Source organism: Melanerpes formicivorus, unplaced genomic scaffold, assembly GCF_026170545.1.
Source record: "Melanerpes formicivorus ecotype bairdi unplaced genomic scaffold, bMelFor1.0.p_v2 SCAF_119, whole genome shotgun sequence".
NCBI classification, from domain to species: Eukaryota; Metazoa; Chordata; class Aves; order Piciformes; family Picidae; genus Melanerpes; species Melanerpes formicivorus.
The window spans coordinates 714,456-735,925 of record NW_027142471.1 but is presented as its reverse complement, the minus strand read 5'-3'; the positions used below and the strand labels follow the sequence as shown (position 1 = coordinate 735,925).

General features: G+C 48.9%; 1 protein-coding gene and 1 pseudogene across 1 annotated transcript in view; one reads left to right on the top strand and one right to left on the bottom strand.

Annotated features, from left to right (window-relative positions):
* Positions 1-13,169: 13,169 nt before the first annotated feature.
* Positions 13,170-14,217, bottom strand: LOC137456198 (feather keratin Cos1-2-like; annotated as a pseudogene).
* Positions 14,218-16,050: 1,833 nt separating this feature from the next.
* LOC137456212 (feather keratin Cos1-2-like) overlaps positions 16,051-21,470 on the top strand; it is a 30,479-nt gene continuing 25,059 nt past the window's right edge. The window contains exon 1 of the mRNA XM_068167513.1: positions 16,051-16,070. The gene's annotated coding sequence lies outside the window, so the exon portion shown is untranslated. The remainder of the gene's footprint in view (positions 16,071-21,470) is intronic.

The following is a 21,470-nucleotide window of genomic DNA, read 5'->3' as shown; positions in this document are numbered from 1 at the left end:
GTCATGTAGCTGCAAAAATTGATGTGCCAGGGTATATGACAAACCCCTCCCTGGATAATCTAGGAAGGCCATTTGTAACTCAGCACTATGTGCCATACACTAGTCCAGATATTCTGTCGTTAAAGGCAATGTTAGAATGGCAGGATCCTGTCCTAAATGTTGAATACACCACTGCCTGGCTTTGCACACAACCTGAGCAACCAGCTCAATCTGAGCCATCACTGTTGTCTTTGGATGATATGGCAAGAACACCCATTACAAAAAATGCAAAGGATCCTGCCAGTTTTCATTCCATTGTGCTATGAGAGCTGGAGGATGACCTTAAGAAATAAGCACATAAATACTAACAGACACTGCTTCTACTATTTGATGAGCCTGTTTTTTTGGCAGTGGTGAGATGAACTTGCTTCAAGTGCGTGTTGTGCTTTTTCAGTCATATTTTGAGGAGATAAAAGGTCAGGATCTCCCTTCAATAACTCACATAAGGGAGCCAGTAGGGTTGTACTGAGACCTAGCAAGGATCTTATCCAGTTTATGGTTCCTAATAATTTCTGCAAATCATTAAGGGTGGTTACAGATTGCTGAATTTGTATCATTTGTGGTTGAATCATTTGATCTAAAATTTTTAGCCCCAAATATTTCCGAGGTGCTTGGCATTGCACCTTCTCTGGGGTTATTTCTAGCCCATACTTCCTTAATGCTTCTGTCACATCAGGCACAACTGCACTCAGCATGTCCTTTGTCAGTGTGGCAATTAAAATACCATGCATATAATGGTAACAATACATTGTTGGATATTGTGTTCTTACGTATGATAATGCCTGTGCCACATACCATTGACAAATCGTGGGGCTGTTTTTCATGCCTTGAGGCAATGCATTTCACTGGTACCTCTGACTGGTTTCACTATTACTAGTCACTGGGACTGTGAAGGCAAATTTTGGAGCATCACCAGGATGCAGTGGGATGATAAAGAAATAATCCTTCAAATCAATAACACAGATACCCCAGTTTTCAGGGATCATTGCTGGTGAGGGCATTCCAGGCTGTAAAGAGCCCATACTTTCCAGTACACTATTTACTTGTCTCAGGTCATGAAGCAGCCTCCACTTCCCTGATTTTTTCTTAATTACAAAGACTGGGGTATTCCATGGGCTGTGAGATGGTTCTAAATGGCCATGTTGCAGCTGTTCCTTTACCAACTCTTTGAGGGCTATGAGTTTTTCATTGGGTAGGGGTCCACCTACACAGAGATTGATGTCAGCCATCATAATGAGACAGTAGGTTTACATATGCCCTCAATCACAGCAACCCCTATGAAAAATCCCGGGCATTGGTAGTAATGTGTACACCCCATATACTAAAGATGTCCCAGCCCCATAGATTCAAAGCCACCACACCTATGTATCATAGTATCAGTCAGGGTTGGAAGGACTGTATTCACTTGCCCCTCAGGGCTTACTACCTGGGCAGGGAGCACCCTTTATTGATTGTTTGTAGTGCCCCTGACTCCTGCCACAGTGGCTGTTGAGTGGATGGTATGATTGTAACATCTGGACCTGTATCAGTCACCTCCTTAATTGTCATCTCTTTAGGGTGTTCACTCTGAGGATACATATCATTTTTGGCCTATTCTTTGAAGTAGTCTGTGCCCGAAAGACTTCAGGCTTTCCCATAGAACCAAAACCTCTCATTCCCCTTTCCTGGGCATCTGCTGCCAGGACCTGTGCAGTAAAATGCACAAGCTGAGCAATTCAACTCCCTGCAGGGATAGTTACTGGAGGGGACAGCATCCACACCATGGCAGAGATTTGCCCTTGGTAGTCACAATCTGTCACTCCTGGGAGCACAAAAAGCCCTATTAATGTAGTGCTAGATCTTCCTAATAGTAAGGTACTTAGCCCGTGTTCCAAATGTCATGTGCTTTCATGGCACTATATGCACCTTTTCATCTGTTATGGTGTGCTGGGTTGAGGCAGCCCCCTTCCCCACCATTGGCAACAATAAACACTCAGACAAACGGATTGTAAAAGTGATGGAAAGTTTAAATAGAAAGCAGTGAACATTTACAGAAAGCCAGAAGCTCAGTGACAAAGAAAAATCCCCAAGCAGACCCAGAGAGATCCCATCCCCACCTGAGGGTACACCCAAGACCCCCAGGGCTCCTTCTTCCCCCTCCCACTGCTAGGCTAGTCTCAGCTGGCCAGATCTGAGACTGCCCATCCCCCCATGGCCTTGGGCCTAGCCAGGCCCAAAGCCAGGAGCCATCTCCCCCAATTACCAGCTGACGGAGGAAGAAGAAAAGAGAGCGTGCTAGACTCTGCGCTGGATCTTATAGAGGTGCAAAGGATTGTGGTATGAAATACTACATAATTTCCTGTGTCCACCCCTCTGGGCTGGACTTCTGGACACAGGAAGTAAACATTGCAGGGGGGCACCCAGCACAAACTGCAACATATGGTGACTAAAACATTTATTGTGACATCTACTCTGGTGCTACTGCTGGGTTTTGCTTGCAATTGACAGCATAAGCCTGAAAGGGGCAGCGGGGAGGCATGTGTGTCTGTGTGCTCTCCCATCGTGCTCGGCTTCCTGTTTCCCGAATCATTTCTCGGGGGAGGGGCTTGTCTTCAGCTATCAAACCCAAAGTGACCACATTTGGTGAAGTGTCCATTCTTACCAGATCACACACAAGAGCCAGAGAGAAACAAGTTCTCATCCACCCTTTCGTGGACAATGTTTCCTATAATGTCCCAGCTGCCCACAGATGAAACAAGTTGCTTGTATATGAACAGCAGTGGCAGAAGTTTTTACCAAAGCCTCCATTTGATAAGCAGCAGTCCCTACTTGATTGCAAGCCTTGATCATGTCTACTAATGAGGGATTCTATAATGGCAGTAAGGTCTTTTTACAGTCCTTGCTAGCATTATCTCGAGCCAACTGTAAGATCAAAGCTTCCTGTCCTTGCACATTATCCACCTGCTTCTGAACTGCCTCCCTGCAGGGAGCCAAACCCATGCTGCATCACTGTATATCTCAGATCACGTATTACACTCCAGTGGAATGGGTCCTATCCAGCCAGCCCCTCAATCTGTCGGACCACTGGGCAAGCAAGGATAGCCACAGATAGGTCCATGTCTCCTTCTTTCAGTGCCTGATCTTTTATCTTTTTCCAAAATTTCCCTGGATCAGGATCTTTGATACCTTGGAAAGTTCTACAAGTGATAAATCCTGAGCAGCAGCTCCAAATGGGGCATACCCACTACCCACAGTCTGTGGGGAGAATAGATCTATCAACAGTGTCTCTCTGTTATTCTCTCAGGGACGGACTGCAGGATCTATTGGAGGCACAGAGGGTCTTATGGGTTCGTGAGGTTGGACTGCGGGGTCTATCAGAGGTGCAGGGGTCTTAGAGGTTTCCTGGATCAGGCTGCAGGGTCTGTCAGGGGCATGGAGGGCCTCACAGATTTGCTAAAGCCTGTGAAATCAGTACCCAAAGGTAACAGGCAAGTCTCTGGGGGAGGTGATGGCAGCAGGTCTAACCTAAATTGATCCCTTTGAGCCTCCTGCTGAGGCACTGTAGCCACCATGGCAGCAGCAGCAACCACTCAATCTGGTTTAAGCTGCTTTAACAATTCAAGCCCTATGCACCAAGTTGTAAGAGATGAAGTTGCAAGCAAGTCCCCCTTTGTTGCAGCATCAAAGAGAACTTTCCCTTCTTCCTCCCAAGTTTCACTTAAAAGGCAGCTTGGGCATCAGCTTTTATCCTGTTTTTCTTGCACCAAACAAGAAACACAGTTCATAGTTAAAGTCTGCTCCTCAAACTTAACACTGCGCTTTTCTAAGATGCACTTGAATATAGTCAGAATTTCCTTCTCCTCAGCTGAAATCTGTGCCCCCATTGTTCCCATTCACAATAGCTCACCTTCTCAGTGTCTTGAGTCCTTACAGTCCAGACTCCTTTGGCTCTAAGGTCCACCGAACACTACCCCTTCTTTGGCCCTGAGGTCCACAGAAGTAACACTTTTCCTAGGTTCTGCTCTATGGTCTGCTTCCTACCCCATAGGGATTACTACTTTATGTCGGGGAAAATGACTCAGCTCTTTAGGTTGCTGAATCTATTCCTCCAGCCTGGGCTCCACTATTGCCACTCTCTGGTCTGCTGGTCTCTTTCCTCTATCACACCAGGGTCACCAGTTGTCGGTGATGGAGAAAAAGGAGTGGCACCAAGATGTGCTCAAGCACCAGCCACCAGCAGCGGACACACACATCATGGCTTATGTATTCTTCTTTCTGTGACCATGTGCACTTCACACCTAAGTGATTGGATTAAGCTTGCTGTCCATGCACATCTCTCCCCCTTTTGGTAGCCCAGGGAGTTCTCTTGTTTCTTCCTTTGTTATCCACAGATCTTCCCTGGAGTTATTTACATTCCTGGTTGAAGGGCAGAGCTCTGCTTTGTTCAAGGTTGAAGCCATCAGAGGACACCTGTTTATTAATACCCACCTGCACCCCTTTACCTGTAACAAGAAGGTTTCATCTTGTGTTGTGTTTAAACACAACAGATCCAAGACTGATAAGTGCACTCTTGCACTGTGGGAGGTTTCATCCAAGAAATGTATTTTTTACAGTAGGAACAGTCACTCCCTGGAAGAAGCTCCTCAGGTGCATGGTAGAGTTTTGAAGATGCAGTTTGACAGCGTGAGAGATAATCTCATCCTGCCTCTTTTTTCCCATGAAGGCTTGGGCCAGATGATCATTCAAGGCCTCTTCCAACCTGGACTGTTCTATAAATTTTAGAGTCCTCCCAGGGATGTCCTTCAGCCATGGTGTCACTGTACACAAATGACTCCTTTGGACAGATATTGAGCCAGGGAAAATCCACATTCCAAAAGAGTTCACAGTCAAGACTCCCTTTTTGCTTTTCATAGCAAATGGGCTGCTCATGGCTAATGTCCTCTTCTTTCCTAGACTTGTTCAGCTATAGAGACATTCACTGCAGCCAGGGAATTGCAGAGAGGAGCATGAACATCTGAACTTCCTCTCCAGAAGGCTTTTTGTCAGGTTCAAGAGAAAGGAGAAGCTCAAAGGGTGTCAGGAGGCTCATACTAGACTTGTGTCTAGGGTGGCAGATGGATGTACCCAGAGCAGTGCAGTGATTCTCAGGGTTTTCTTCATGTCACCTCTGCTGTGTGTTGAAAGGCTCCTCTCAGGGGTACATTGCCAGGGTCCAGGGTAGAGAGAGGCCTTGGACCCATGCTGGGGTGGTGTCCTTCTCCCAGCAGAGCCCAGTGTAAGGGGAGGTGACCTGCTGTGAGGGCATGGCCCTGCCCTTCAGAGTGGCCATGTGGTTCCAGTGTGCACAAGGTATGTTGCTGGGCAGATTTCCAGGCAGCAGGGACAGCAGTGCTGGGAAGATCCTGGCCTGCATGTGAGGAGCAGAGGTGGTGTGAGCAGAGCTGGGGCAGGTCCTACTTCAGGGCACCTGGAGAGTTCAGGCAGGGTCACCCTCATTGTTTTTGTTTGGCTTCTTTTGGTGCCTGTTCTGTACCTCTGAAGGTGCTGAGTGGCCACAGATTTCTCTAATTGAGAATGATGCTGTCTGTTCCTAAAGAGGTCAGGAGGAACATGAGGGAAACCTCATTTTGTCCATGGAGCACTGTGTACCTGTGCCAAGGCTCAAAGGGACTTTTCCAGTGTCACTGCCTTCCCCTTCACTTGGGGACAGGTAATTAGTGTCCATTCTTCCTGCTGGGGCGGAATTCCCTCACTGGTATGTACTGGTGGGGAAGTCTGTTGGGTTTGGGAGCCATGTTTAGCAGGGTGCCTTGTGCCCATTGTACATTGGCCTTGGACACTTTGTCCAGAAACACCTTAAATGGAGTGGCCAGAAAGTGATCAGGGCTCCTGCTCCTGCCCTCTCTCTCGCTCTTCTGCTCCGGTTCCTGCCTTCATCTAACTCACTCCAATTGGGCCTGGCTTCTCCGTGGACCTGCCTGCCTGGAATCCTGCTCCCTGCCTGCCACAGAGTGACCCTGCCTTCTGTGAAACCTGCGGCTTTCTCGCTCATGAGTTTTGCCTCACAGCAGCCGTATCTACAAACACTTTGATTCTGGCAGGTCCTGACTGAGCTGGCAGATGGAGGCAGGGAGCAGTATAGTTTCCCTGTGATCTAGGAGGAAGTAGTTAGAGATCTCCTTAGCTGCTTGGATCCCCACAAGTCCATGGGACCACATGGGATCCATCCTAGGGTGCTGAGAGAGCTGGCAGATGAGCTGCCAAGACACTCTCCATCATTTTTCAGCAGTCCTGGCTCACTGGAGATGTCCCAGAGGACTGGAAGCTGCCAAGGTAATGCCCATCCAGAAGAAGCGCCAGTTGGACAAGCCAGGGAATTCCAGACCTGTCAGCCTGACCTCAGTGCCAGGCAAGATTATGGAACAGGTCATCTTGAGTGCAATCACACGGCACTTAGAGGATGGCCAAGGGATCAAGCCCAGCCAACATGGATTTAGGAAGGGCAGGTCCTGCCTCTCCAACCTACTCTCCTCTATGATCAGGTGACTGCCTGGTGGATGTGGGGCAGGTTGTGGATATAGTCTGACTTCAGCAAGGCCTTTGACACTTTCCCCCACAGCAAACTCCTGGCCAAGATGTCAGCCCCTCACTTGGACAGCAGCATTCTGAGCTGGGTTAGGAACTGGCTGGAGGCTGGGCCCAGAGAACGGCGGTGAATGATGCCCCATCCAGCTGGCAGCCAGGCACCAGTGATGTCCCTCAGGGATCAGTGCTGGGCCCCATCCTGTTCAATATCTTTATTGATGATCTGGATGAGGGCATTGAGTCCATCATCAGTAAATTTGCAGATGTGTGACCGTTTTAGGCTGTGCCTTTAAGAAAAGGACAGTTACTGGAACACTCTGGCTGAATGTTTTGGTATTAAAATGAAAACAAAGATAAGTCTAAAGTAATTTCATTGGTAGATTGGTAGAATGCAACTTTAAAATTTTAGCTATAGTTCAGTTTGAATCTAGTTCAGTCTGTCTTTTTCAGTCTGTCTGTTTCAGTCTCTCTGAGCAACAGCTGTGCTAGATGGAGTTGACCTTGAATTAACTGAGCTAACCAGATAAGAAACTAATACTTGCATATGCTTTCAGCTAACAGAATTTCCTCCTTAATAATTACCTTTTTCTCTCTCTCTAACCCTTTTTGGGAAAAAAGGGAGGTAGGGGGAGAAGGGGGGTACAGTGTTGGGGGGAACCCCTCTTCTTGGAGGAGGGAAAGGTGTTCTGTATTACGTTCTTTGCTGTATATTTCTGTATATATTGTAAATATTGTATCTCTGTTTCAGCGGGAAGCTCTCTCAGGAACACAGTGCGACCAGCAGCCTCGGAGAGCACTAACAGCTTTCCTTTTCAACCTACGGGAACAGCAGGACCCCCACGGTCTCTCAGCATTCGGCTACAATTGGTACTTGCCGTTTCTCCACGTGCTTGTTGCTTGGGATCACTCGGGCTTGCTGTGTCACCGGCGGCACTTTTAAAAGCCGGTGGCACCTTGCAGGCGTTTCCATTTCAGCCCATGGCTTTTTGCTCAGCTGCAGCCAGACACACGCGCTGCCGCACGTTTTCTAAATCTTTGTCCAATAGGTCACATGGGTAGGACTAGGCATGGTGGTAACTCCTTGCAATAACTCCTACAAAAAATCAGTCTCGACTCAGACTGAGGGACAATATAAGCAGGTTGGTAGATGTCATAAGCAAGAGGTAGGTGTAGAAGCATCTGGCTGCAGAGAGTGCTGGAGCCTGGCACTTGAGCTGCAGGGTAGTGGGGACAACTCCTGCATAACATGTGAGCAGATCGACTGTCTGCTTAATCTGGTGGCCATACTGAAGGATGAGGTTGCTAGACACAGAGATGTAAGGGATTGTAGAAGGGAGATGAACCTGAATTACCAGGCTCTGCGGGCTCCGCCAACAGAGGCTGGTCATCCAAAAAGCAGAGGGGAATCGACGCAGGTTCCTCTCAAAAGATGCAAGGTTAAACCTCCTTCTATCCCCTCACCTTCCCCACTGCCCTTGGAAAACAAGTATAGAGCACTGGAGGTCGAGGTTGAGGTGATTCTGATGCCAGAGGGCAGATCATCTGGGGTTTTCCCTGAGGCTAAACAGCCTAAGGTTAAACAGCCTTTCCCCGGCATCAGGACTTGCTCCCTCAAAAAGAAGAGAAGGGTAATTGTTATTGGTGATTTCCTCCTGAGGGGAGCAGAAGGCCCCATATGTCGGCCAGACCCTACTCACAGGGAAGTTTGTTGCTTCCCAGGAACTCAAGTTAGAGATGTTACCAGAAGGCTGCCTAGTCTGGTGCAGCCCTCTGACTACTATCCCTTAATAGTTATGCGGTTAAGGAATGATGATGCTGCAACCAGAACTCCCAGGGCTATCAAAAATGACTTCAAGGCCCTGGGAGATCTGGTTGAGGGGTCAGGGGCACAAATAATTTTTTCATCAATACCCTTAGTTGCAGCAGGGAATGCCATAAGGAACAGGTTGGCAGCTATAGTCAACAAGAGGCCTAGAGGCTGGTGCAGTCAAAAGAATTTTGGATTTTTCAATCTTGAAACACTTTCTACTGCCCCAGGTCAGCTGGCAACAGATGGAGTACATCTGTCCCAGAGGAGGGGAAAGATGAGAATGTACGAGAATGGCCTATCCCCCAAAGGGAAAAAGATTCTAGGAAGGGAGTTGGCAGGTCTCATAGATAGGGCTTCAAACTAGATTCAGAGGGGGAAGGGGCTGAAACCAGTCCCCCCAGACAGGAGTCTGAGAGTAGAAAGCTGGAGTCAGGGGTGAAGCCAGAAGCCCAGCTGAAGTGCATGTACACTAATGCAAAAAGTATGGGCAACAAACAAGAGGAGCTGGAAGCCTTGTTGCAGCAGGAAAGTTATGATGTAGTTGCCATCACAGAGACGTGGTTGGACAGCTCACATGGCTGGAGCACTGCAATTGATGGCTACAGGATCTTCAGGAGAGACAGGCCAGGGAGAAGGGGTGGAGGGGGGGCCCTGTAGATCAGGGAGGCACTAGATGCCGTTGAGCTGGAGATCAGGGACAATCAGGTTGAGTGCTTGTGGGTAAGAAGTAGAGGGAAGAGAAGTAGGGCAGACATCCTGATTGGAGTCTGTTATAGACCACCCAACCAGGAGGAAGATGTTAATGAAGCATTCTATAGGCAGCTTAAGGCTGTCTCAAGATTGCCTGACCTTGTTCTCATGGGCAACTTCAACCTGCCTGATATCTGCTGGGATCTCAACACAGCAGACAGAAGGCAGTCTAGGAAGTTCTTAGAGTGCATGGAGGACAGCTTCTTATACCACGTGCTGCGAGAGCCTACAGGGGTAAGCTATGCTTGACCTCCTCTTCACCAACAGGGAAGGGCTGGTGGGTGATGTGGTGGTCGGAGGGTGTTTAGGGGCCAGCGAACATGAGATAATTGAATTTTCAGTATTCAGTCAAGCTAAGAGGGGCAGCAAGAAGACCTCCACTCTGGACTTCCAGAGGGCAGACTTCAGGTTACTCAAGGAACTAACTCAGAAGGTTCCTTGGGATACAGCCCTTACAAACAAAGGGGTCCAGGAGAGCTGGACCTGCTTCAAGGAAGAACTCTTGAAGGCGCAGGAACAGGCTGTGCCAATGTGCCGGAAGATGAGCCGCCGGGGCAGACGGCCAGCCTGGATGGTTAATGAACTTTTAATGGAACTAAGGGAAAAAAAGAGGGTGCACCATCTTTGGAAGAAAGGTGAGGCAACCCATGGAATGTTTAAGGATGTTGCTAGGTCTTCTAGGAAGAAAATTAGGGAGGCAAAAGCACATTTGGAGCTTAAACTGGGCTCTACTGTGAAGGACAAAAAAAAGTCCTTCTATAAATACGTTAATAGCAAGAGGAAGGGAAAGGACAACCTCCACTCCTTGGTGGACACGGAGGGGAATGTTGTAACCAAGGATGATGAAAAGGCAGAGGTACTTAACACCTTCTTTGCCTCAATTTTTACTAGCAGGACAGAATGTCTTCCAGACAGCTGACCTGCAGAGCTGGCAGAAGGAGCCAGGGAGCAGCATAGTTTTCCTCTGTTCCAGAATGGGGTAGTTAGAGATATCCTCAGCAGCTTGGATCCACACAAGTCCATGGGACTGGATGGGATCAATCCTAGGGTGCCGAGAGAGCTGGCAGATGAGCTGGCCAAGCCACTCTCCATCATTTTTCATCAGTCCTGGCTCACTGGAGATGTCCCAGAGGACTGGAAGCTGGCCAACGTAGTGCCCATCCACAAGAAGGGCCGGTTGGATGAGCCAGGGAATTACAGGCCTGTCAGCCTGATGTCAGTGCCAGGCAAGATTATGGAACAGGTCATCTTGAGTGCAATCACACAGCACTTAGAGGATGGCCAAGGGATCAGGGCCAGCCAGCATGGATTTAGGAAGGGCAGGTCCTTCCTGACCAACCTGATGTCCTTCTATGATCAGGTGACCCACCTGGTGGATGTTGGGAGGCCTGTGGATGTAGTTTACCTGGACTTCAGCAAGGCCTTTGACACTGTCCCCCACAGCAAACTCCTGGCCAAGCTGTCAGCCCATGGCTTGGATGGGAACACACTGCAGTGGGTTAGGAACTGGCTGGAGGGCGAAGCCCAGGGAGTGGTGGTGAATGGTGCCACATCCAGCAGGCGGCCATTCAGTAATGATGTGCCCCAAGGATGAGTGCTGGGCCCCATGCTCTTTAACATCTTTATTGATGATCTGGATGAGGGCATTGAGTCGATCAGTAAATTTGTGGATGACACCAAGCTTGGGGCAGCAGTTGATCTGCTGGAGGGTAGAGAGGCTTTGCAGAGGGACCTTGCCAGGCTGGGCAGATGGGCAAAGTCCAAGGGCATGAGACTGAACAAATCCAAGTGCCGGGTTCTGCACATTGTTCACAGCCCCATGCAGTGCTACAGGCTGGGGTCAGAGTGGCTGGAGAGCAGCTAGGCAGAAAGGGACCTGGGGGTACTGGTTGATAGTAGGGTGAAAATGAGTCAGCAGTGTGCCCAGGTGGCCCAGAAGGCCAATGGCATCCTGGCCTGCATCAGGAACAGTGTGACCAGCAGGAGCAGGGAGGACATTCTGCCCCTGTACACTGCACTGGTTAGGCCACACCTTGAGTCCCGTGTCCAGTTCTGGGCTCCTCAGTTTAGGAAAGGCGTTGAGATGCTGCAAGGTGTCCAGAAAAGGGCAACAAAGCTGGGGAAGCATTTGGGGCACAGCTCTGTGAGGAAGGACATCAAGACACTTGAACGTGTCCAGAGAAGGGCAACAAGGCTGGGGAGAGGCCTTGAACACAAGCCCTATGAGGAGAGGCTGAGGGAGCTGGGATTGTTTAGCCTGGAGAAGAGGAGGCTCAGGGGTGACCTCATTGCCCTCTACAACTACCTGAAGGTGGTTGTGGCTGGGAAGGGGTTGGTCTCTTCTCCCAGGCAACCAGCACCAGAACAAGGGGACACAGTCTCAAGCTGCACCAGGGGAAGTTTAGACTCGAGGTGAGGAGGAAGTTCTTCACCGAGCGAGTCATTCGTCATTGGAATGGGCTGCCCAGGGAGGTGGTTGAGTCGCTGTCCCTGGAGGTGTTCAAGAGGCGATTGGACATGGCACTTGGTGCCATGGTCTAGTCATGGGGTCTGTGTCAATAGGTTGGACTCAATGATCCTCGAGGTCCTTTCCAACCTAAGTTATACTGTGATACTGTGATACTGTGATACTGAGGCTGAGGGATCTGGGGTTGCTTAGTCTGGAGAGGAGGAGACTCAAGGGTGACCTTATTGCTCTCTACTGAGAACCCTGAAGGGAAATTGTAGCCAGGTGGGGGTTGGTCTCTTCTCCCAGGCAACCAGCACCAGAACAAGAGGACACAGTCTCAAGCTGTACCAGGGGAGGTTTAGTCTGGATGTTAGGAAGAAATTCTTCATAAAGAGAGTGATTACCCATTGGAATGGGCTGCCTGGGGAGGCGGTGGAGTCACCATCATTGGAGGTGTTTAAGAGGAGACTGCATGGGGTGCTTGGTTGCATGGTTTAGTTGATTAGGTGGGGTTGGATGATAGGTTGGACATGATGATCTTGAAAGTCTCTTCCAACCTGGTCTATTCTATTCTATTCTATTCTATTCTATTCTATTCTATTCTATTCTATTCTATTCTATTCTATTCTATTCTATTCTATTCTATTCTATTCTATTCTATTCTATTCCTTTGGATCGTGCTGCATTTTCCACAAACTGGGTTATAAAACCTGCAGTTTCTGCAGCCTGCCACCAGAGAGACCCTAGGGACCAACGCCAAACCCCTGCTCCATCCTGGTGAGTACTACCTCTCATTCCCACTGGCTTTCCCTAGTGTTCCTGGCTTTTCTAACTTTTCCTAAAGATGCCCAGAAGCATCCTGGTAGATTTTGTGCCTGAATAGAACCTGTCAATAATTTAATAAGTTTTATACCTAATTTGGGGGTGGGGCTTTTGGTAAAAATAAAGATAACTTTATTTTTATAATTCCCACCTCATTAATTCAGCCCCCATCAAATCCATTGAAAATCACACTGAGTTGTTGGCATCAAGAGTGAAACCTCAGATCTTTTTGGTGGGGAAAAAGTACCCTGAAAGAGGGGAAGATGGTCACTGAACTGTGGGGACCCTGAGTTGCTGTGGGGATGCTCTGTGCACTGCAGCCATCTGCCCACTTTTCTCTGTCTGCCTGTAGATGATTGGTGGTGGCCAGAAACTTTGTCTTTGGTCACTGCATGCTCTCCTGGAGCTGCAGAAGCCCATGGATTTGTTGGGTTCACAGCTAGTGGAGATTTCATTGCATAGGCTGAGTGTGACTCTTAGAAATCCTAATTGGTGAGTGACCTCAGGGAAGGAAAGGGGGAAATGGGGATTTATGCAGTCATTAGATAATGATGTTTCCTGTCTCCATCCCTTCCACACTTCAGACAAATACACTCCCTGATGGTCACTGGCTGTGTATTAGGCAGAGATGTCTTCTCACTTCCAAGAGCAGAAAACAAAATCCCCTACAGGCAGGAGGAATGGAGCACACTGGAAGTGTTGCCAGAAAATGAAGGAGGATTCGTAGGCTGAGGCTTGGATGCAACACAACTTTAATGAGTCCAGAGAAGAAAAGGAGGTAGCTGACAGGAAGCACCAGGGTCTCCACCCAATTAGATGTGGTGAACCTGCTGCAGGGTGCCTGGCCTGCACAGGGAGTGAGGCAAAGAGGTCCCAATTAGTCTGGCACTGGCAGACACCAGCTGCAATGGGAAGGGGACAGAGAAAAATGGAAGAAAACCATGGCTAAAAGCTCTAAATACGATGTGTTGAAGCTGTATACTCTGTCCATCACCATGTTCTGAGATCTTGTTGGACCTTGTTTGAGGACATTTGCAAGCTCTAGCAGGGGCGGCAGGGCCTGCAAGAGTAGCGGTTGGTGATACAGGAGAGGTCAAAGCCCCCGGAGTTGATGGGCACTCCATTACAGCTGAGGATGCTGCCAACAGCAGCAGAGGTGGAGGAACCCACAGCAGTGTTCTGAGGGAAGGAGCTGAGGATGGGTCCAGGCAGGGTCACTATCACAGCAGGTGGCTGGATGGCAATGGTGGAGTCCTGGCACCTCACACAGCAGGGCTCATTGCAGCTGTTGGCCAGTGGGGTTGGGCCACAGGGCTGGCAGCAGGGCTGGCAGGGCTTGCAGCAGGACATGACTTGAGGCTGGAGGTGTACCTGGGAGAGAGAAGAAGGAAGGAGAAAATGGGGAGAGAAAACATGAGAAGCAGTGTGTCTGTAAAACACTTGCAGCCAAAACCCCTACTGGCCCAGCACAGGCTGATCACTTCAAATTTGGCAAAGTCCTAGCCTCTTTCTGATGAAGACCTTCTCTCCCCTTCCTTATCACAGGACAAGCAGCTCCAAGCCATGCAGTAGGACAGCCCCTATCAGCTGAGACATACATCAAGGAGAGACCTGATGTTGAAGGAGAAGGAGCAGAGGCTTCAGACTCACCTGGTTCTCAAGGAGAAGGAGGTAAGAGAAGTGGATGAGGGAGCAGAGAGCTGAGCTGCCTTTTATAGCAGTGCTGCAGTGCCTCAGGCCCAGAGGCAGCTTTGTGGAAGGAAGAATTCTGTGAGCAGCTCATGACAAATGCAAACCATCCCAGCAGAAAGAACAGGCTGCATCTTGGTTTCCTGCTCTGCTGCCTTTTCATTTCCTGAATTCTGCCACATCCTTTCCCATTGGAAGTCTCCTGTCAGTGCCAGGGTGAGAGCCCCAAGGGTTTCCAGGGCAGAAACAGTTTAATAGAGGAAGGAGACTTCAATGAACTGCTGGTGGCATCCCATGCATGCAGGTGATGTGCACCTGGCTCATTCCGGTGGGCTTGCTTGAGATCAAATTGTGATACTCATCCAGATTCCCAAAGAAAAATTCATGTCAACCTGGAGAAATCCCTGATGACTGGAAAACATGGAAGCATATCCCACATCTTCGAAGACAGAAAAGAGGAAGGCCTTGGAAACACTAGACCAGTCAGTCTGACCTCTGTGGCTGGCAAGATCATTGAGCAGATCCTCCCAGTGGCCTTCCTAAGGCACAAAGGAATTGAAGAAGATGCATCCATTTCTGGGGCCACCAGCACAAGAAGAACATGGACCTGCTGGGGTGGGTCCAGAGGAGGCCAAAGCAATGATTGGAGGGCTGGAGAATCTCCTCTCTGGGGACAGGCTGGGAGAGTTGGGGCTGTTGAGCCTGGAGAAGGCTCCAGGGAGACTTTATAGCAGCCTTCCAGTACCTGAAGGGACTCCAGGAGGGCTGGAGAGGGACTTTTGAGAAGGATTTGTAGTGCCAGGATGAGGGGAAATGGCTTTGAGCTGGGAAAGGGGAGATTGAAACTGGAGAGTAGGAAGAAATTCTTTAGAGTGAGGGTGGGGAGACACTGGAACAGGTTGCCCAGGGAGGTCATGGATACCCCATCTCTGGAGGTGTTCAATGCCAGGTAGGTTGAGGCCCTGAGCAATGTAGCCCAGTGGAGGGTGTCCCTGGCCATCTCATGGGGCTTGTAATTAGATAATCTTCAAGATCCCTTCCAACTCAAACCATTCTATGAATCTGTGAAAGATTACAGGTGTTCTTTGCTGCGTCTGGGGATACTTTTCCTGCCCTTACACCTCACTGATGAGGAAAGAGAGGAACTGCACAAAATCTAAAGATAGCACAATGCCTACAGCCACAGTGGGTGTATCAACAGCACATTCTCAACCAGAGGCAACTTTGTCTTGGGATCTGTAGGCATCTCCTCTCATGCTCTTACTAAGGCAAGTAATAATCATAGGAGACTTGACCACTCCATGATGGCCTGATCATCTTCTAAGGAGCCAAATGGTGTTCTGGGATTAGTTCCACCTCCCATATAGGCAGTGATGCTGCAGTGGCCTGTTCCTATGGCAGGAATTGGGACAAGCAGGGCTCCCCACAAGCTGCCAATGCTGAAGCTAGGGCGTGAGGCTGTCAGGTCTTCATCACAATCAGGATGAATAGCAGCTGGCCCTTTGAGTCTCACCAGCACACACTGGGTGCCTTTTTTCTGCAGAGGGAGTGCTTTCAAATTTGGGTTAATGTCAGGATCAGGTCTTCCCATTTCCTGTAGTTTCAGAGAGGGCAGCTGACCTCAAAGGAACCTCTCATGACTCTGTTGCCCACGCTGAGGCATTCCTGACCTGGAAGTCCTGGGGCTTTTCCTCCCAGTTCTCAGAAGATGCATTCATTTGGGCATGGGACTGGCACAAACCTGGAGATGAAAAGGCAGCAGTGCAGGAAATGAAAGCACAGCCATGTCCTTAGCTGTGATGCTTTACATTCAAGATGGACTTGCCCAAAAATTGTTACCTCTGCCAAGGTGCCTCTGGTCCGGCGGCAATGAGGGGCAGGTATAAAAGGCAGCCCAGGTCCTGCTCTCTCATCCGCTTCTCCTGCCTCCTTCTCCTTGGCAACCAGGTGAGTCTGGAGCCCCTTCTGCTCCTCTTCCATAATGAGATCTCTCCTTGATGGAGCTCTCAGCAGATATTACTTTTCAGTCCTGAGATTTGGAACTTCTTGTCTGGAAAGAGGGAAGCATGGAGAGGGTCTGCTAAGGGGGAGGCAGGGAAGTGTCTGAGGAAGCTTTTGGTTTCTGAAATAAGGGAAAGCCTTCCTGGGCCACGCTGCTCTTAACAGGGTGATGAAGACCCTGTGGATGCTGCACGGCTACCAACTCCCCACTCAGTCTTGGCCTTAGCTCTTTTGTGATAATGTCATCAGGCTGCTACTCACAGCTTCCTGCTTCCCCACCTTCCCTGCTTCCTCCCTGTCCTCTCTCCCAGATGCATCTTCTATCCCAAGCCATGTCCTGCTGCAAGCCCTGCCAGCCCTGCGGCCCAACCCCACTGGCCAACAGCTGCAATGAGCCCTGCTGTGTGAGGTGCCAGGACTCCACCGTTGCCATCCAGCCACCTGCTGTGATAGTGACCCTGCCTGGACCCATCCTCAGCTCCTTCCCTCAGAACACTGCTGTGGGCTCCTCCACCTCTGCTGCTGTTGGCAGCATCCTCAGCTGTAATGGAGTGCCCATTAACTCTGGGGGCTTTGACCTCTCCTGCATCACCAACCGCTACTGCTGCAGACCCTGCCGCCCCTGCTAGAGCTGCTGGTGACTACATGGGACAAGGACTTCTGTGCACCTTGAACATGATACTGGACAGAAGATCGTATTCTGGGCCATTGTTTTAAGAGCAGATGGTCACCTGTGGCTTGTTCTGCAAGGGCAGCTTGAAAGGTGGTATTTTGAGCTCTCTTAAAACAAGGCCTATGTTTACCTTTCCTGCTTTCCACTCAGCCTTGTTGTCTCTTCCCTTTTTTGTTTTTGCTCCACTCAAAGTGGCTGTAAGAACCCCCAGAACCATCTTGGTGGGACCTTCCAACCTGTCTCCCTTTGCTAGGGAGGTCAATAGATGTTCTGTGTGACATCTACAATGGAGGTCAATATATGTCTTATGTGAAATGTACCACAGGAAAAGGAAACATATTCTCAACAGCCTCTGCACCTCTCTTTGCTGGGCACCTCCAATTGGAGTGACCTCTTTTCTGTCTTCAGATTCATTAAATTTTTCTGCAACACTGCCTGTGTCCCTGAGGTGGTCTTTCAATCATCATGCTGACTGATGAGGGAAAAAGTCACTGCTTAGGTGAGGAAATTGGTGGGGGCACAGAGGATCCCTTTCTCACTGCAGAGGCATTGAAGGGTGGGACACTGCAGCAGGTCCTCTTTCAGACATTGCCTTGTGATGCTAGAAAAGACTTCCCTTGTCACTCCGGAGCCAATGGCCATCTGTCATTGCCTTGACAGGTTCCCTCTGCAGCCCTGTCACCCTTTCAGCACAGCATCTGGCAGGGCTCCTGTTGATTCCATGTGCAGGGCCATGGTGTTCCCAAGATCATATCATTGTCAGCCCCAGCAGGCTACTCACCAGAGTTTTCTGTCCCTGTGAAACCAACAACACCTTGAGTGGGGCAGTCCCAGGATGATGCCTGGTGCCCAAACACACAACACTGCTCTCTGCTGCCTTGTCTTCCTCAAGCACACAGCAGCTTTCCTCAGGCTCAGAAACTCTATAGGCACTCAAGCACCACAACCCAGCTCTGATCTCTAAAGGTGCTGCATGATAGCAGATAACTCCAGCTCCACAGAGACATGGCAGTGACAGTGGGACTTGATTCTGTGGTCGGCAGCATCCTTGAGTTGCCTTTCAGTGATACAGGGCATGCACCAGCACAACCATAGGTGACACCTGCTGAAGAGGCCCTACTGTATGAAAAATGTGCTGGAAGTGAGAAGCAATGTGCCCCATCTGCTGACAGGTCCTGTCACATTGTCAGAAATCATCTGAGGTGGGAGGCTGCTCTGTGGAGTTCCCTATTAGAAGTGTTGCCCCAGCTCTGGGTTCTTCACTCAGTGTGTAAAAGCCAATTGACAAACAGAGTTGTTTGTTCTATTGCAAGTTCCGCACTGGAAAGCACCAGATGGTAGCTGTACAGAGCTTGCACAGTGGTTGAAGTTCTCAGCAGTTACTTATAGAGATAAATGCATTGGCTAAGCTCCTGTCAGCACCTGGGAACCAGACATTGGTGTCTTTCTTTCCTTCTCCCTTCATAGAATGGACTAGACTAGACTAGATTAGACTAGATTAGACTAGACTAGACTAGACTACAATAGAATAGAATAGAATAGAATTAACCAGGTTGGAAAAGACCTTAGAGATCATCAAGTCCAACCTATCACCCAACACCATCTAATAACTAAACCATGGCACCAAGTGCTTCATCCAGTCTCTTCTTAAACACCTCCAGTGATGGTGACTCCATCACCTCCCCGGGCAGCACATTCCAATGGCCAATCTTTCTTTCTGTGAAGAACTTCTTCCTAACGTTCAGCCTAAACCTCCCCTAGTACAGCTTGAGACTGTGTCCTCTTGTTCTGTTGGTGATGTTAAAGATGCAGTTCCTGCTGAACTCCCTGCACATGCTGCAAGGGTAAGTGGCTTATTTTGGCAGGGGCTTTGCTAACTAGGGGAGAATTTCCCCATTATTATGATATTGTAATGAGGCATTCCAAGATCAAGGCACCAGTTTTGGCTGACTTTTCAAAGCAATACCAATTTTCAAGGGTATATCTCCTCAGCATGGTGTTCCAGGGCTACCTGTTGTTGCAGGACTAATTATCTCAGTACACTGCTACCTTAGCGTCAAACCACCTGCCAGCCCATCCTGTTTCTGAGACTTTGTGAGGCTCTTAACTTGTGTACAACCAAGCTTGAAACAGTAAATCATCAACACATGTCAGCTGAAGAGTGAACAGTTACCAGAAGCTGCTGAAACTGCTGAAGGAGAAGGTGGGTAGAGTCAGTTGGTGCAGGTGAAAGCCATACATCTGGCTTTAGACACTGCTGATGGAGGAAAATGCCCAATTCTTTATCTCTAAGCTGACTCCTGGTGCGGAGTTTTTCATAAGAATTGTGAAAAATATAATGGTCCTGATCCAGCCAGTGCCACCATGGTGAGCTGAAAGACAAACTGACAGATCAGGGTGTGAGGAGGTGGCCATGGCTGCAGCTGGACCAAAAATAGCCCTGAACTCCTAAGCCAGTGGCTATTTATTGAGAAGTTTGTAGATGGCTTAATTAATTTTCCCATAGCCTATCCCCCTTAAGCTCACTGTTTTGTCTTTATTTTAACAGGTGGTTTTTTGCCCAATCACTTTCCCCATCTGCTCCAAAGATACAGCATTTCATTATCTTTACTTCCATCCCATGATTCAAGGTACAACATCACTTCACAGTATCACAGTATCACAGTATCACTAAGGTTGGAAGAGACCTCAAAGATCATCGAGTCCAACCTGTCACCACAGACCTCATGACTAGACCATGGCACCAAGTGCCACGTCCAATCTCCTCTTGAACGCCTCCAGGGTCGATGACTCAACCACCTCCCTGGGCAACCGGTTCCAATGACGAATGACTCGCTCGCTGAAGAACTTTCTCCTCACCTCCAGCCTAAACTTCCCCTGGTGCAGCTTGAGACTGTGTCCCCTTGTTCTAGTGCTGGTTGCCTGGGAGAAGAGACCAACCCCCCCCCGGCTACAACCACCTTTCAGGTAGTTGTAGAGGGCAATGAGGTCACCCCTGAGCCTCCTCTTCTCCAGGCTAAACAATCCCAGCTCCCTCAGCCTCTCCTCACAGGGCTTGTGTTCAAGGCCTCTCCCCAGCCTTGTTGCCCTTCTCTGGACACGTTCAAGTGTCTTGATGTCCTTCCTAAACTGAGGGGCCCAGAACTGTACACAGGACTCAAGGTGTGGCCTCCTGCTGGCCACGCTATTCCTAATGCAGGCCAGGATGCCGTTGGCCTTCTTGGCCACCTGGGCACACTGCAGGCTCATGTTTAGGTGGCTATCAATCAGCACCCCCAGGTCCCTCTCTGTTTGGGAGCTCTCCAGCCACTCTGACCCCATCCTGTAGCTCTGCATGGGGTTGCTGTGGCCAAAGTGCAGCTCCTGGCACTTGGATTTGTTGAATGCCATCCCATTGGACTCTGCCCATCAGTCGAGGTCCTTCTGCAAAGCGTTTCTGCCCTCTAACTGACCAACATCTGCTCCCAACTTGGTGTCACCTGCAAATTTGCTGATGACTGTCTCAATCCCCTCATCCAGATCATCAATGAAGATATTAAAGAGGATGGGGCCCAGCACTGTTCCCTGGGGGATCACATCCCAGGCTCCCACATAGACATGAAAGACATCTATGCATTTGTTTTGATTGTATAAAGCTGATGATATTCAATAGGCTGAATGATTAATAAAAATATTAATAACTTTATTAATCACAAAAAAATCCCGTGGAAATGTTAATAAAACCTATTTACTGGTTGGAAATATTGAGTTGTGGAACAGTGTGACCATTTTAGGCTGTGTCTTTAAGAAAGGGACAGTGCTGGAACACTCTGGTGGAATGTTTTGGTATAGAATGACAAACAAAGATAGGTCTAAACGAATTTCATTGGTAGATTGGTAGAATGCAACTTTAAGTTTTAGTTTAGTTTGAGTCTAACTCTGTTCCAGTCTGTTCTGTCTTTTCAGCCTGTCTGCTTCTGAGCAACAGCGGCAGGACATGTTAACCTTGAGATAAGAAAACTAATCCTTGCATGCGCTTTTGAGCCTAAGAAGAATTTCCTCCTTAATATTTGCCTTTCTCTCTCTCTAACCCTTTTTGGGAAAAAAGGGAGGTAGGGGGAGAGAGGGGGGTGCAGGGGGTGGAGCCCTCCTCTGTCTGGAGGAGGGAGTATTGTTCTGTATTACTTTCTTTGCTGTGTATTTCTGTATATATTGTAAATACTTTATATATTGTGTATATATATATCCACTGCATTTCATCCTGCTTGTAAATACAGCTTTAATTCATTTTGTTTCTCCAACTGAGTCAGCTGTGTTTTCTTTCTTTGTGGGGGAGGGAGAACTGAACCTTCTCTCACCACCACAAACAGCTATCTCCCCAGCAGGAACAAGTAACAATTTAAACAATATGTACAAAAATCCAGAAACAACAAACAGCACTTTGTGAAGAAGAAAGGGAACATTGGCAATGAAGCCAGACACTGCCCACAAGGCGGGGGGTGGGGGGGTGGGGGGTAACTCCAGAGTTCCCTAGGGCAACAGACCTGAAATAGATGCTTATAAAAATCAGATGTTGTAATTCCTCACTGATCCTGGCACTCCGTAGCACATGTCGGGGTTTAATCAAAACCAAACTGGCGTTGACCACGTGGAAGCTGCAGGAGCAGAGTTTCACTTTCTGTTGGTGTCTGCAG